The sequence below is a fragment of the Mirounga leonina genome, unplaced genomic scaffold, assembly GCF_011800145.1.
Source record: "Mirounga leonina isolate KUSES-001 unplaced genomic scaffold, KU_Mleo_1.0 Mir_101595, whole genome shotgun sequence".
In the NCBI taxonomy this organism is placed as follows: Eukaryota; Metazoa; Chordata; class Mammalia; order Carnivora; family Phocidae; genus Mirounga; species Mirounga leonina.
This window is the reverse complement of record NW_023270158.1, coordinates 8,362,026-8,380,129: the sequence shown is the minus strand read 5'-3', so window position 1 is coordinate 8,380,129 and position 18,104 is coordinate 8,362,026.

The following is an 18,104-nucleotide window of genomic DNA, read 5'->3' as shown; positions in this document are numbered from 1 at the left end:
AAACACGGAAAGCCCGAGGGTCTCTGGGGAAGCAAATAAGAAGAACCTTATCTCCTATAGCTTCTGAGAAGACCGTACTAGAAATCAGACCCAAGACCTAATTTTAAGGATGACAGAGATGCCATGATATTTGAAGCACGGCCTTGACAGGTGTCCTCTATAAAAGTCAGAACTCTGAGAGGAAAGGAGTGTGACTGTGATACTTGGATGAGCTCATATTGATGCATCGGCCTGAGAATATTGAACCCCAGAATCCACTAAACCTTTCCAATTGGTAGGATTAGCTCCCTGCTCTTTGCTGGAAGAGAGAAACTCTTCTTGCTTGGATATGCTAGAAAGACCTCATCTGAGGCAGGTAACTTGCATATCATGTGTGTCTTTTTCAAAAACTTCTGCCACCCTCAGACCTCAAGACTGGGACCCAGGGGCAGGTCATGGCCCAACCCACGCATGGAAACACAGTCCCTGTTGTGTGAGCAGGTAGTTTACATCCTGAATGAATTGTAGGACCAGGTAATTGATATTGGCAGGGACCCGGGGAACTAATGTGGGAGTGAATGTTGAGGATATTGGATCAGGAAATTGTTTACCTGCAAGCACTCACCCATAGTTTGGAGTTCAAAATATTCACAAGGACACCTGAATTTTGCTCTCATGTGCTTTGGAATGGGTCTTTGAAGCTTTGACACAGTAATGGCCTGCAGTAGATGAGGTAGTGATACAGGAATACCTGGACATGATAGTGAGGAGGGGAACAGAAGACTGAAGGAGGTGGAATGTTAGAAAGGTTTTATTTCTTAAGACCATTGAACCCACCATTTGACCATGATCCCCAGAAGGACCATAGCACAGTCTCCATACTAAGGCAAGAAATGTCCTGGCAATAAGCAATGACATCTTTGAGGGGTTCAGTAGTATCCTCTGAAGGCTAGGGCTGACAGAAAGAGATACTGCCATGGAATTGGGCATTCGAATACCAAAGAAGAAAAGGGGGAATGACAGAGGCCAATAGTAGTACTTAACCTTCAATGGCAAGGTGGTCTTTATCTCAGACTCTGATTTTGGGGAAACCCAGAATAAGACAATGATAAAGGCAAAGACCAACTCATTCTAATGGATTTTTAATGCTTTCCTTTCCAGTCAACATCATATAAGATTACTTAATACTTATTGTACTTATTTCTTTGTGCTTACGAGTTTGAATTCACTTAAAATTTTATAACCTAGAAAAGGCTACATATTTTCATTATGATATTGCAGCACTTTATCAAGTAAGTGTTTTGTTTGGTTTGGTTTGGTTTGGTTTGGTTTCCTCTCCTTGCCTCTCCATTTTTAGTAATTGAACCCACTTTCCTTTGATTATCCCAAGCACTTAAGTGGCATAAGTCTTTCAGCTTTTAGATGAATACTTTATTTACAGTGTTCATAACCATAAAATAAGTAGTTTCTTTTAATGTAGTCATTTTGAAGTCTGTTCTTTTTCTAAGATTCTCTTGCCAATTTAGAAAGTGAAAGTATATAGAGAAATTGATTCAGTCTTAATGACTCTTATTTAATTCTTCAAACCGGGAAGTAGCTGGATAAATGACTCACCATGGAATTGTCTTTATCATTAGAAATGCTCTTCAGCTATTCTCAGTGAAGTACTTTTATAAAGCATCTGATATGTGTCCGGCATAATGCTAAACCAGAAAGAACTCTGAAGACTATTCATGTTTGGCTGTAGATTTTGCATAGATATCTCCTTAGGTTTAACCACTAAGATCTGATTCCTGAAAACAGTTGTTAGTTCCATACATTTGGTTCAATAAAAGTGCTTGACAGTCTTTCTCTGGCCTTAGGTAGGTCTAAAGAAGACTTCCAAAATAAACCAAAGGTAAGAATAAACAAGATGTAATGTTCATGAGCTGGGCTACCTCCAAGAAAGTTGAGCAGAGTAAAGTTTATCTTTAGTTCATCTTCCTCTTCCCTTCTGTGTATTTTCTACCATCTGAAGATACACACTTCAGCTGCACAATACAGCTTTTTGAGGATTGTTTGAGTTTTCCTGTGGGTCTTTCTTAAGCCCTATCCCCTTGTTTTATTTTATTTTATTTTATTTTATTTTATTTTATTTATTTACTATTGTCATCATGTTCAGTTAGCCAGCATATAGTAGTACATCATTAGTTTTTGATGTAGTGTTCAACAATTCATTAGTTGCATATAACACCCAGGGCTCATCACCACATGTGCCCTCCTTAATACCCATCACCCTGTTACCCCATCCCCCCACACCCCTCCCTTCTGTAACCCTCATTTTTGTTCCTGGAGTCCAGAGTCTCTCATGGGTTTGTCTCCCTCTCTGATTTCTTCCCATTCTGTTTTCCCTCCCTTCCCCTATGGTCCTCCATTCTATTCATTATGTTCCACATATGAGTGAAACCATATGATAATTGTCTTTCTCTGCTTGACTTATTTCACTTAGCATAATCCCTTCCAGTTCCATCCATGTCGATGCAAATGGTGGGTATTCATCCTTTCTGATGAGTGAGCGATATTCCATTGTATATATGGACCACATCTTCTTTATTCATTCATCTGTTGAAGGGCATCTCGGCTCCTTCCACAGTTTGGCTATTGTGGACATTGCTTCTATGAACATTGGGGTGCATGTGCCCCTTCTTTTCACTACATCTGTATCTTTGGGGTAAATACCTAGTAGGGCAATTGCTGTGTTGTAGGGTAGCTTTTTTTTTAACATCTTGAGGAACCTCCATACTGTTTTCCAGAGTGGCTGTACCAGCTTGCATTCCCACCAGCAGTGTAAGAGGGTTCCCCTTTCTCCACATCCTCACCAACACTTGCTGTTTCCTGTCGTGTTAATTTTTGCCATTCTAACTGGTGTGAGGTGGTATCTCATTGTGGCTTTGATTTGTATTTCCCTGATGGCTAGTTTTTTGACATTACGGATAAAGGGCTGGTAGTCAAGATCTATAAAGAACTTCTCAAACTCAACACCCGAAAAACAAATAATCCAGTCAATAAATGGGCAGAAGAAATGAACAGACACTTCTCCAAAAAAGATATACAAATGGCTAACAGACACATGAAAAAAATATCCCCTTGTTTAGAACATAATCTTAACAGGGAGCTCTGTACCTATCTAACTTGACTTGCTTGGACAAAACATAAGTGGTTAAGGTAAATTTGAAAGATGAAAATAATGTTTCATTTGATGTATTGTTTTATATCTTTGCATGTATCCTAGAAACTAGGGTCTCTGCCATAATTTATTTCATTTTGTGCATTAGAAGAAGAAAGCTCTGCGTCCTCCAGTATCTGTTAAACTTATTTTTAAAAGATAGATATGGAAGAAAACCAGGGAAGGATTTTTTTTTCTTCTTCTTTTCCCATTAACGTATACTGAATTTAAAAGAGTAGTAGACATGTTTAAAGTAATATTTTATATGCATATATGTATATGGAAATTAATGCCTCCTCTTTCAAATGGGTTGCTTTCATAAATCTTCTCTTTTCCTAGAGCAGTTCAAGGATGACGTAGAGACTAAGACATGATGATAATATAGGAAGGATTTAAGCACTGGGTGAATGAATGGTTGGACTAGCTGATCTTTAAGAACATTTCCAAACCAAATAGTCTCTGATTTTATGAAACCCTATATGCAGCCTATTATAAAATGCTTCTTGCTTCCCTATTCAAAATTAATTACAATAAGTCCACAAATAATTATCTTAGCATGCTTCGCATTGTCTCATGCCATGATATATGTAGGGAAAGTTTAATTGAGTTTAATTAAGGGACCAGGTTTGTTTGTTTTTGAGTGTATTATAGCTAAAATTATCAGAAAAACACTCATGACTTGATTTCTCACATATTAATATCTTTAGTACAAACAATAAGAGGTATGAAGAGTTAGAGAAAGATCAGACATGGGCATGCTGGTGGAGAAAAGAGGTCAAGCTAACCAAGGACCTCTGTGTAGTCTCTTGTTTCAGAGATACCAGGGAAGGGTTATGATAGGGAGCCCATAGATTATAAAATCATGGTGCCTGACTAAAATATAAATATCAGATGTTTTATTCCAATAAAAATGTATTTAAAGTTGAAAATTTTAATTTTATTTAAAAAAGATAAGTATCAAAATTGAATACCATGTTAAAATGACTAATGCTGGCAAGACCTTGTTTATTTCATCAATGTGATCTTACCAAACACCATTCTCAATATATCTGTAACTTTGTGCGTTCTTCACTTATACAGTTAATAGAAGTCCAGTAATTGGCATGTTTGTTATTAAATGTCATCTTAATAACAGGTCTTGGTGTTGCTGGGCTGCAGCACAGCCAAGTGAATCGTCCTGCCTGACATTGAACATCAAAGTCTTTGTACTTGCCACTCATTTTGTAAGGTCTCAGAGGACAGGCGTTTTGCAAACTCCATGAAATCTTAATAACAGCCTAAAGGAGAGACAGCAGATGAAAATGAAGAGCCACTATCCCTTTAAACATGACTGTATCACACAGCTACTATTCATAGCAACTGAAAGCCAAATAATGGTTCTGAACAGAACATGACTAGACAATTAAGGTCACCTTTGGCAGCTTTATAAGCAAGTGCATATTCTAATGGTCTCCTGAAATCCTTCTCCTATGACATAACTGTTGCAAGAGGTGATACCCTCACTGGCTCATGGAGCATTTTCTTCTTTTTGCCTTTGAGTCACATGTCTGAACTTTTATTTGAGGTTTCTTCTTTGGAGTAGATCCATTTATCAGTGAAATGATTCAGTACAGTAACTGCTCTAGAACTTGATGGAAGCTATTGCTGTTTTCCCAAGCCTTGACTGCTTAGTACTGGTTCTTTTTTTAGAAGAAAACTTCTATTTTATGTGGACAGTGTGAAAACTCTAAGAAAATAATTAACCATAATCTCATGATCTAATTAAACCAGTGTTATTTTCTTCTAATTCCTTTTAGAAACTTGTGTGTGTGTGTGTATGTGTGTGTGTGTGTGACAACATGAAGCTTTTCATACCGTAAGTAATTTTACGGCTTGCTTTTGCATTTTTGTGATGTAATTATTTTATATTCATAAAGTATATATTACACATGCAAGATACACAACTAATGGTAATATAATGCCCCTGAACTATTGAGAAATGCAATATTTGAAGTTCTCCATGGGGCCCCTATATGCCCCTTTTCACTCACTAATACTTGCTTCAACACTTAGACAGTAAAGGATATCCATATATAGTGTTGGTTGGAAACGATGAATAAGAGTCTTCTTGTTCAGTCCATGAGTAAGAGTGAAAAAAAATAGGGTCATAGTCATTCAGGGTCAGCACAGGAAAGAGATGGTGTGCTCTAAGGGGAGAATTGAGGAGAGCTTAATGAAGGGGCTACCTGCAAATGTGCGAGCAGGGTTAAAGGAAACTAACAAGGCACAATATAGTACCCCCAAACTAGCAACAGTGCAGAGCCATTACCTCCACTTGGCCTGAAGATACAGGGGGCCGGGAATGGTTACTGGCACACCAGAGTGGTAGCCTTCAGGAAAGAAATGGCACCGTTCTTGAATTTTTTCACACAAAGAGGGAGCTAGGGAAATACATACGTTCACCTTATACTCCTTTCACTGATCTCCAGTAGGTTCTTTCTGTTGGTTGCACCCAACGGAAGTAGGGCAAGGAAAGATTTGATGCAATCTCTAAGTCGTCCCCCCCCCCCCCCCCCCCAGGGCATAAAGCAGAGTGGGGGAATGTTGGAGGATAGATATAGAAGTCCTAGGAAAGTAAACACATGGTGGTTAATTAATAAATGAGGACCATTTGTTTTGTCTCAGGTCCAATTTGTGGGTCACTTTTTTCGGTACTGACAGGTAGGTGTTAATTAAAGATATTAGAAGTACTGACTTTGAGATACCGCCTTGAAAAAAATTTCTTCTGGGACGCCTCGGTGGCGCTGTTGGTTGAGCATCCAACTCTTGGTTTTGGCTCAGGTCATCATTTTGGGGTCGTGGGATAGAGCCCCGCATCAGGCACCGCACTGCTGCTTGAGATTCTCTCTCCCTCTCCCTCTGCCCCTCCTGATCATGCACGCTCTCTCTCTCTCTCAAATAAATAAATAAATCTTAAATTTTTTTTTCTTTGAACTTCTATAGGAGCTAAAACCAGGTCTGAATGTAATTGTTCTGTCATTTTGTTTCACTTAACACATATTATCTGAGATTATGCATATGCTTTAACATGACTACTCTCAAAAGTCAAGCCAAGGGTTTTGTTTGTTTTTGTTTTGTTGGTTTGTTTGTTTTCAAATCAGATGATAGCATCTTGAATTGCCCCATTATAATAGGTCCCAGCCTTGCAGTTTGGATTACATGCTTAGGAAAGTCTATTCATCTGTCATCTAGCATTAGTGCTAGAGGATGAGCTTTATAACATATGTGTGTTTTTCTTTTCAATGTCTATATCTGTTTCTGTTCCAAAGGTAGTCTACTTTTCCCAGATGCTGCCAGAAGCCTTTAGTGGCTTTTCAGAATAGTTTTTTCTTTGACCTACATCTCCAAGTATCTCTCCCTGCTAGAAAATGTGTCTACAGTGCTCTCTGTAAGAAGGAACTCATAATACTTTATCTGAAAAGGAAGGACTTAGAAAAACCACTCATTTTAGCTTCTTTCTTAAGATTGGATTGCCCTTCATATCATTCATAAAAATGCTTGTCAAATTTTTCTTAATTCTAGAATGAATGATTAGCATAGCACTTGGCACATAGCAGACCTAACTAAATGTGTGTTTCCTTTTTTTTACATCCTTTATTAATGTAAACAGACATTTGATAACTCTCCCTGGATGTCTATATAGGGATTTTGTTTTGGTAGATTTCCTTCCCACTGAATGGATTAGTCTAGATGCCCTTTTTCATAACTCAGATCTGGCTATTGTGGTCAGGGATCTGGGATAGTAGGATGACTGAGAACTGTATGGGCCATGTGCCCAGGACCAAAGTAGAGGCCAAATCCCAGTAACAGAGACCAGTACAGCCAAGAAAAGAGAAAGGATCAAACCATCATGCAGACTCGACAGATAACCTACAGTGTTCAAGTTACGGAGATCCTCATCAGATAAGAGAAAGATTCAGTTGAGAGACCTGTCTGAAAGCATGAATAAGAAGTCTAATGTAGAAAAACATTTGAGGGATGTGTGTAGCCTGTGGAGGACTCTTAATTACTGTTCTCTGCCTTTTACATATTTGGATCTTGTTTGTTTTAAAGGGGGTCAAATAGGATGCCTGGGTGGCTCAGTCAGTTAAGCATCTACCTCTTGATTTCGGCTCAGGTCATGATCTCGGGGTTGTGAGTTCGAGCCCCACATCTGGGCTGTGTGCTGGGTGTGGAGCCTGCTTAAAATTCTCTCTCTCCCTCTCCCTCTGCCCCTCCCCCCAATAAATATAAATATATAAATAAATAAATGGGTCAAATAGTGCACAGTTGTTAGTAGTTCTTTTTGATGTTTCATCGTAAGGTTTTCAAAAAGCATCCCATGAAATTTCATCCAGAGCTGGTGTGTGTGCACGGAAGTGTTGTGTTGGTGGAAGGGTAGGTTCTTGAGGGAGTGAGAAGAGTTGATAGATTCACATCCTTATAGAAATTCTAGTAACAAGTGGTTGTCATGCAAGATTTTTTTAAGCAAAGGATTCCAAGGTTTAAAAATATGTTTCAAACCCATTGGCTTATCCTAATTTGTTCCTGAAGTATAGTAGTAGGTGTCAGCCAACTTCAGCCTGCAGGCAAAATCCAGCCTTCTAGATGTTTTTATATGATCTGTGAGCTAAGAATGATTGTTACATTTTAACTGGTTGAAAAAATCAAAAGACTATTTCATAACATGTAAAAATTATTTGAAATTAAAATTCCAGTGTTTACAAAGTCTTATTAGCACATAGTCACACACATACTTGTTTATGAATTGTGTATGGCTGCTTTTGCACCTGCAACAGCAAAGTTGGGCAGATGGGACAGACACTGTATGGACTGAAAAGCCTGAAATATTTACTCTCTGGGTCCTTTACGGAAAGTTTGTCACCCCTGGATTAGAACTTTCCAATGGTGTAAAAAAAAAAAAAAGAAGTACTGAGCAGCTGCCTTACACAATTAGGTCTTCTGGCTTCGTATTTTTGTCTTCTCAAGAGTAGGATTTGGGCCTTACCACATGGAAAAGAAAAGTTTACAAGTATAGATAAAACGGGAACAAAACATTTTAGTATCTACTGTGAGCAAGGCACTAGACTTGACACTATAAACTACATTATCTTAGTAATTTTTATAGCTACTCTAAGAGCTAGGTACTTCCATTGTCATATTACAGCTTAGGAAATGAATTCAGAGAGGTTATGTGACTTGCATGATATTATTCAGTGGATAAGGGGAGGCAGCATACAAACTCCACCCTTTTTATTTTCACTATATAGATGCTCCTAAGAGCCCTGTATCCTCCATATTCTTATTATTCTTGTTGGTTTCTAGGTTCTTGACCCATGTAAGTTTTTGAACACCAAAGCTGTAGCCAGTAGCCTAATTACACATGGAATAAACAAGCACTCTAGATTGAGTTCAACATAAGAGTGTCCAGTGATAATGGATCACATGCTAGTATCATTTCCATTCATTTTCTTTCCTTTGTGATTCAGCCTCATCATAAAGCTGAAAACTATTTGTTTAGCCAAAAGAAGGATATTTCCCCATTTTTTCTCTTTGAAATCTGTCTTTAATCTTGCTACTCTGGGATTTACCATTTAAATCTTCCTTAATTTTAGTTCTTGGCTTTAGCTTTTAGGGTGATAATTTGTCATAGGCATAATTTTGAATTAGGTAAAATTTCTCTTCAACTTTCCTAACCTTATATCCATTCATTTTATTACCTCGTCTTCCCTATCACATAGTGGAGTGTTTATAGACACTTAAGAACTGGCTGTCAGGAGGGAAAAAAGAGTCTTGATGAGTAGCATTTGCAGATTTCCATGGTGTAAATACCTCCATAATATCCCATTTCAAGCTACCAGTGTAATGGCTTAAAAAAATTCTGAAAATTTAACAGCTGGCTCTTGTGAATTAGTATAAGCCAGCTCCAACATATAACATAGCTTATCCATTATTCAGGTATTTTATGTGGCTCACACATTCTGCCTATCACCTCAATCTGCCTCCCCTGTGTCTGCTCTAATTCTGCCCTCCAGGTAGTACTCCATGCTCTGCCTCAGCAATATACTGGCGTATGTACATTTTTTCTTCCTGACCCTGTCAAGTGACTGACAAACCAAGCTGAGGTACTGACACAAGATGAGATGTTAATGAATGACAGATTCAGTGGGACAGCATATGCCTCAAAAGAACAGTTGTCAGAAACAGAAAAAGAGTAATGGTTTAGAAATAGCAATGGTGAATAAGAATAAGGGCTGGGAGGTAGGAAGAACATGTGATGAAGAGGTTGAAGATATAAGACAGTTCGCCATGAAATGGGAGTTCCTAGAGGACACAGTAGGAAGGTTGAAGAGGAAGAAGAAATGTGAGAGTCTGGTCAAGGTAGGCCTCTAGAGAGCAATGTAGAAATAAGAGTGTGAAAGAATTTGCATGATCCAACACTTGGACAACCTGTGAAGTGACCAAGGATAACAAAGATATGAATGTCAGAAGTTAAGCAGATGTTAAGGCCCCCAAAAGAATCAGACACAGCCATTTTCCAACATATTGGGAATAGATGAGAAGCATGTGTTGTACACCAGTCTACTCAAAATAAGTATTAGCAGTAAGCTGGATTGATTTTGTTTCTGATGGAGTCCTACCTGAGGGGAATAAAGCTGACATGGAATTTTTGGGGTTTCTAGGGATCTCATTGAGTAAGAAATAAGATCAGCCTCTTGGAAGAGTTCAACTTTGGTATGGTAAAGTCCATAGTCTGGCTTTATTATGTGCTTCCTTGGGATAAACTGAATGTCTCATCATGGTCATTTAGAGGATTGGTCTCTATACCTGGAGGCTGAATTATTGGCTTTTCTTTGTTCTTGAATTCATCTCTTCCTGACAGTTGAGAGATTTTTTCCAGCATTTACCTGTTCCCTTTTTAGATTCCCCTTCTGATAACTACTTCTTTAACTTACTACTTTTTAAAATTCTGTTTTGCTTCTTCAAAAAAAGTTACCTTTCTGAAAATTTTTTTAAAAGCCTCATTAGTGAGAAATCCAATAGCTTTACCCTATCAACTTTCACCAGGATATCCTGCAGACTTGGGCATTGATGACCATTCCCTCTTGCACACTCTTTTCTCCCATTCATAAAAATATGCTCCATCATTACTCTCTTTTGGTCATCTTGCTGCAATATTGTAAAGTATTCCACTTTCTCCGCTAACTTCCTAATATGAATATTTTCAGTTCTTGATCCACAAGTTGCCTACGAAGATTAAACTTTTACCTCTGAGTTCAAGATTTTTCCCCTTAGTTGACAGTTCTATCTTCTCTCTCAAAGTATGTGTCTCAATGTTTATAGGAGAAGAAGAGAGGAAGTAGACATGGTAGAAGCTGGCTACACTTCTTATTTTGTAGATTTGACCCAGAAATCATATAAGTATTCTGCATAATTATGACTTAAGAATTATTTAAAAAGGCAATCCATAAACATCAAGGCAAATTGAAAGAAATGAATGTAATGGTGTTAGTGATAATCTTTTTACTTGTATTCTGAAACAGTCATGTGTGTGTTGTGGTATAAAGCAAATTAATAATTATATTGATGTCATTGAGAGCCCAGATATCCATCATGAGGAAAAGGAGAAGCATATGTAAGTCTGATGAGGTTGAAGAAACAGGCTTCAGTGTTAAATTTGAATTGGAGTTATCTGTGTGTATGCATGACCTAGTTTAACAAAAAAACATTTCTTAGCTCTGCAAAAGAAAGGGTCTAGAAACAGTGAAAAACCAGTAACAAAGAGCCCTTGAAGTTCCCAGACTGTGATCTCAAAAAACCACTTCCCCTTAAAGGAACTAGGGCTTCTTAGAGAAGTGCCTGATACCTGCTTTGGGACCCAGAATGTAAACGCTGAGCAAGGAACGTCTTTTCAAGGCAGAAAGCAAGGGAACTATCAATACTATTAGGGTCATATCAAAAAGATCCCACTTGAAGAGTCTCCCACTGACTCCCCAAAATGGAAAAATTGACAAGGGACTAAAATACTTCAGATATATGTAATGTATCAGTCCATAATTATAATAAAAACTTATTGGTCACTTTTAGAGTGGGCTAAAAATTTAACACATGATTTTAAAAGCTCTTAAATAAAGGGGAAGAATCAAGCATTTATCCTGCCTTTCCTGTATAAACTATATTTCAGGGTGATCAAAGAGATGATGAAAGTTGCTCTTTATAATATGGCACCATATATTAACTATACTGGAATTATAGGGGAAGGGAGGGAAAACTGAATGGGAAATCATCAGAGAGGGAGACAAACCATGAGGGACTCTTAACTATAGGAAACAAACTGAGGGTTACTGGAGGAGAGGTGGGTGGGGGGTTGGGGTAACTGGGTGATGGGCATTAAGGAGGGCACGTGATGTGATCAGCACTGGGTGTTGTATGCAACTGATAAATGATTGGACACTACATCTGAAACTAATGATGTACTATATGTTGACTAATTGAATTCAGCCTGCCTTCATGCTGTGGTATTTTCAGGCCACTGTTTGCTTTGTCTCAATAAAAGTTTCCTAATGTCACATAAAAAATAAATAAATTAATTGATTAATTAAAAAAATAAAATTAAAACCAATAAAACAAGAAGAAGAATGCTAGCTAATAAATGAAAGAGTAGTAAAGTTAAAATAACAGTTTGCAAGACCTAATAAATTCTTAGATTTAAAACAGACACAATCAGACATATGTGCTTCCTCATGGAAATTCACTATAGTGCTTAGGAAGTATTCTTGACAAAAAATAAAAAACAAAATAATAAAACCCAAATCTGAGTCTTATGAAGCCTCTTGTTCTGACTACTAATTTACAATAAATTCAGTGAAGGTAGGAACATGTTAAATGATATTCTATTGGGATGCACCCAGCAAAACTATGAAAAACCATATGGAACAAATGATTCGATTTCTTTTTTCTTTATTTCTAAAAAACAAAGTACAAGGGGGAAAAGAAGAGATGGAGAGGGAACCTATAGATTAAAAAAGACATATCAGGGGCACCTGGGTGGCTCAGCCGTTAAGCATCTGCCTTTGGCTCAGGTCATGATCCCAGGGTCCTGGGATCCAGCCCCGCATTGGGCTCCCTGCTCGGCGAGAAGCCTACTTCTCCCCCTCCCACTCCCCCTGCTTGTGTTCCTGCTCTTGCTAACTCTCTCTCTGTCAAATAAATAAATAAAATCTTAAAAAAAAAACCGTATCAATTGCAGTGTGTGGACATTATTTGTATCCTGATTGGAATAAACAAACTTAAAAAAGTTGAAGCAAATGGGGAAATTTAGGGGCACCTGGGTGGCTCAGTCAATTAAGCATCTGCCTTTGTCTGGGGTCATGGTCCCAGGGTCCTGGAATAGAGCCCCACATTGGCCTCACTGCTAAGTGGGGAGCCTGCTTCTCCCTCTTCCTCTGCCACTCCCTCTGCTTGTGCTTGCATGTGCGCATATCACTAGTTTGTAACATATGATCAAATCATGACTTTATAGCAATACTAGAAATAAACTGTATCAGTCACCTTTGGAAGTGGCTATATCCACTCAGTATTCCTTAAAAAAAATGCTTAGCAATAAGAATCAATAATTTGTACTGCTTTTATGTTAATATATTTCAAGACAACAGAAGAACTGATGATAGTTCTTGCTTATTCAAGAATTGTAGCTAATAAAAAAAGGGGGGACGCCTGGGTGGCTCAGTTGGTTAAGCAACTCCCTTCGGCTTAGGTCATGATCCCAGGGTCCTGGGATCGATCCCTGAGTTGGGGGGGGGTCCCTGCTCAGCGGGGAGTCTGCTTCTCCCTCTCCCTCTGCTGCTCCGCCTGCTTGTGCTTTCTCTGTCAAATAAATAAATAAACTTAAAAAAATAATTGTAGCTAATAAATGCTTTTTTTAAGTGAAAAATTAAGGTCACTACTTTGCAGCACTTTTTTGGAATAAGGGATGCAGATCCAAATTGATGGATGCCAGAACTGTTAGATAAATGATAGGAAACTATATGATAAATGATCAAGCTTATGAAACCTCAACCCACTTATCAATATTAACATCACTGAACTGAACTGGCCTTCCAGGTGATTCAGTAAGAGACACAGCACTGCCTATGAATAGTCTTACCAAAAAAAAAAAAAAAAAAAAAAGTCCTGAATCTAACTGAATCTAATTATCTTGTAGAACCACCTGCCGATTAGGAGGAAATATGGGGGTGGGTAAATATGTTACATGACAACAAATGGATACAATCGACAAAACATAGAATGGGAGAAATTCTACAAGATAAATATCACTGTTTCTTAAACAGTTAAATGACATGTAGAAAATAAGAGTGAAGGGAACCCGTACAGATGAAAAGAAACCTAAAAAAAATATGAACCATGTAATGTGTGGACCTCATTTGAATCTCCATTTGCACAAATCCACTGGGAAATGTTTCTGAGACACTTGTAAAAATTTGAGCATAAACTCGGTTTTAGGTATCATGAGACTGTTGTTCCTTTGATGAGGTGTAGTAATTATATTGCACATGGTATAAGATTCATAGGTAAGTATTACAGAAAAGATATAATAATACCAAAGTTTTTCACTGAAATATACAATAAGAGGAGAGGTAGAGGAAGTAGGGGAAAAAGAGGTAGTGTCAGCAGCAGCATGTTAGAACTGATTAAACAAAATTGACAAAATGTTCATATGTTCCTATCTGTGAAGCAGGGTAGAGGGTGCATGGGGGTTAATTACACTCTACTCTCTACCTTTGTCCAATTTTGGAAATCTCTCCAATAAAAAAAGTTTAAAAGTGAGTGAGTTAAATGAACTCTTTTTTTTTTTTAAGATTTTATTTATTTATTTGACAGAGAGAGACACAGCGAGAGAGGGAACACAAGCAGGGGGAGTGGGAGAGGGAGAAGCAGGCTTCCCGCGGAGCAGGGAGCCCGATGCGGGGCTCAATCCCAGGACCCTGGGATCATGACCTGAGCCGAAGGCAGACGCTTAACGGCTGAGCCACCCAGGCGCCCCGAGTTAAATGAACTCTTGACTTCGCTGAGGTATCTAGAAACTCATGAAGACCAGACAGGGGTCTCTAGGATCCTCACTTTTCCAGGGTTTTCTCAAAGAACATCTCCTTCTAGGGTGCTACTTCCCACTGGGCTCTCTCCTGGAAGGTCCCCCAGTGCCAGGGGAACCGTGTTCAGCCAGAGCACCATGCTGAGGAATCATACCACTAGCCAGCTTATAAGTGGCTGTCCTTATATTTATTTAAAATTATCTTCAGGACGCCTGGATGACTCAGTCAGTTGAGTGACCCACCTTTGATTTCGGATCGGGTCATGATGAGTAAGTTCTAGAGATCTGCGGCATGTTAGAGTGCCTATAGTTAATACTATGTTGTACATTTAAAAATCCGTTAAAAGGGTAGATCTCATGTTGTGTCTTTACCACAACAAACATTTTTTTAAAAAAAATCACTGTGATAGATAATGTTAAAAAGCAAGTTACAAATATCTTTAGAATAATACTCTGCTTTTGTCCGTGTGTATGTGTGGGTGTGTGTTATATATACATATATATAAATTTTTGAAGACTCTACAGCAAAATGTTAAAAGTTGCTGTAAACGCCACGAGGACAGGAAATTTATTTTTTTGCTGCCCAGTCTACAGTGCCTAAAACACTGCCTGGCACAGAGAAAGCATTCAATAGATATTTGTGGACTTAATGAATTAAAAAAAATGACTAAATGTGGAATTAGAAATTATTATTTTGCTTCTCATTTTCTAATTATGGCATGTCGATTAAGTACTTCCTCAATAAAAATGTACTATTTACTTTTTTATGGTATGTTTAATTTTGAGAAAAAGTCTTAGAGTCATTAGTAATTGCTTTTAGGAGTCTCACAAGTGGTAAATGCATATATAACAATTATAAGCAAAATCACAACTTTTAAGAAATATGTCATGAACTTTCTGGAAATGTTTACTTTCTGAAAGATATGTTACATTCATGTTTATGCTCTTGATATTGTTGACATTTAAATTTTTGGAATGAATGTATTTATTGGCAAGTCACCATGACTTTATTTAAAAAAATGTTTGAGGCAAAAGTATATGTACTCTTGCTATTGTTAAGTAATTTAAATCAATACTCCTTACTTAACTCAGCTTTCCCAAGGGCCTTGGTTTTATGTGGCATCTCAGAGATAGAGCATGCACCATTGCTCTTTAAACATCTACTTTAATTGTGCTTTTAATTCTGCAGACTTTACAGAGAGACCCAGATCTGTTGACAGAGGAAATGAACTACAGATTCTGCCCTTTCTACTTTGTCACTCTAACTGCTTGGTAAATGAGGTTCGGGTTTGCAGGGGGGTAATGTCATTGCCAAAGTTTTTTAATCCTGAACTGTAACATGGATGGATGCATATATTTTCAGTGCACAATGATGAGATTTGTCTCCTTTATTTTTGAAGTAATGTCCTTGATAACAGTGCTCTGTTCTAAAGGAGATGTGACACACTGTAAACCCGTCTGCCTATAAATATCATTCAGACGTCTTCAGTGAAGGGAGAAATGCCAGATTTGGGGTCCTTGGGTTTGCTTGTAGTTTTCCAAGAGCCAATGGTATCATTGAATTTGGATTATTAAATCTACAGTGGGATTTTAAATATTAGCAAAGTATGTTTTAAATCCTCTCCAAACCCACGTATTTTTTTTTATTTTTTTTAAAGATTTTATTTATTTATTTGAGAGAGAGAGAGAATGAGAGACAGAGAGCATGAGAGGGAGGAGGGTCAGAGAGAGAAGCAGACTCCCTGCTGATCAGGGAGCCCGATGTGGGACTCAATCCCGGGACTCCAGGATCATGACCTGAGCTGAAGGCAGTCGCTTAACCAACTGAGCCACCCAGGCGCCCCTCAAACCCATGTATTTTATTTTAAAAAAATTTTTTTAACTTTTTTATTGTTATGTTAATCACCATACATTACATCTTTAGTTTTTGATGTAGTGTTCCATGATTCATTGTTTGTGCATAACACCCAGTGCTCCATGCAGAACGTGTCCTCTTTAATACCCATCACCAGGCTAACCCATCCTCCCACCCCCCTCCCCTCTAGAACCCTCAGTTTGTTTTTCAGAGTCCGTGTCGTCTCTCATGGTTCGTCTCCCCCTCCGATTTCCCCCCCTTCATTCCTCCCCTCCTATCTTCTTCTTTTTTTTTTCTTAACATATATTGCATTATTTGTTTCAGAGGTACAGATCTGTGATTCAACAGTCTTGCACAATTCACAGCACTCACCATAGTACATACCCTCCCCAAAGTCTATCACCCAGCCACCCCATCCCTCCCACCCCCCCCCCACTCCAGCAACTCTCAGTTTGTTTCCTGAGATTAAGAATTCCTCATAGCAGTGAGGTCATATGATACATGTCTTTCTCTGATTGACTTATTTCGCTCAGCATAACACCCTCCAGTTCCATCCACGTCGTTGCACGTATTTTAATAACTGAAGTGCCAAAAGCACTTTATTATCTGGGGGCATGGTTAAAGAATGCAATTCTGCAGTATAGCTTCAGGATGTATGAGAGTTAGGGAGTTTTAAGACCTCAGCCATTGAATTTAATACAATCTCAGATACAGACTGGGAAAGCAAACTCTCTGTAAACTCTGAATTTAGAACTTAGCAGGGAAGTAAATGTGTAAATTCCTAAGTTCACTCCTGGAAAGAAATTACAAAAAATGGCTCAGGGTACTACGATGAAAGAAAAATTAATGGAGGAAAATTATGTCTGATCACTGAAGCATGGATATTGAATAAAACCATGCCTAGGTTAGGTACTCAAGAGACTCATGAGTGTAAAATTTCAGAGGAAATTCATAAAGGTTTAGGGATAGATAGAATTTTCCTCAGAGCAATATCATTTTTTTAAAGTTAGGTTTATTGAGGTATAATTTATATACAGTAGAACTCATCATTTTAGACATACAGTTCAGTGAGTTTGGACAGGCATATCTGATTGTATAACTACTACAGAATCCAGGTATGGAATATTTCCATCGCTTCAGGAAGTTCTCTTCTTTTGTCCTCAGTTCCCTCCTTTTTACCCACAGCCCAAGGCAACCACTGATCTGATTTCTGTCCTTGTATTTTTACCTTTACCAAAATGTCATATACATGAAATCATAGTTATTTAGCCTTTTGTATTTTCGCTTAGAATGTTTTTGAGATCTACTTATGTTGTTGTGCATATCAGTAGTTGATTCCTTTTTGTTGCTATTATTCCGTTGTATGAATGTATCCATTCACTGATGGATAGGCATTTGAGTTGTTTCCCGTATTTTGCATTTATGAGTAAAACTGCTATAAACATTTGTAGGCAAATATTTTTGTAGACCCATATTTTTCTTTTTCTGATTAAATGCTTAGGAGTGGGATCACTGGGTTGTATAGGGAGTGTATGTTTAATTTTATAAGTAGTTGCCAAATTCTTTTCTAAAGTAGTTGTCTCATTTTGCCTTCCTCTCAGCAAAGTGTGAGAATTCTTGTTGCTCTGCATCTAAACAAGTTTAGTTGTTTGGCATCCTTGTGAGTACTTGCCATTGTCAGGTTTTGTTGTTTTGTTTGAATTTTAGCTTTCGAATAGGGCTGTAATGGTGTCTCATTGTGCTTGTGTCTTGGATTTCACTAATGACTAATAATCTTGGGCATCTTTGTATGTAGAGACAAAGTTGAAGCAGGGGAGAAACATGTAGACCCTACATCACAGAGTAAAGGCTTGGATGAAGGAATTAACCTGTGAAAGCATCTTTCATTCACAGGAAAAAACAAGTGTACGTATATTGAGATATGGAGGTTACCATCCTTAATCCTATGAGCAGAA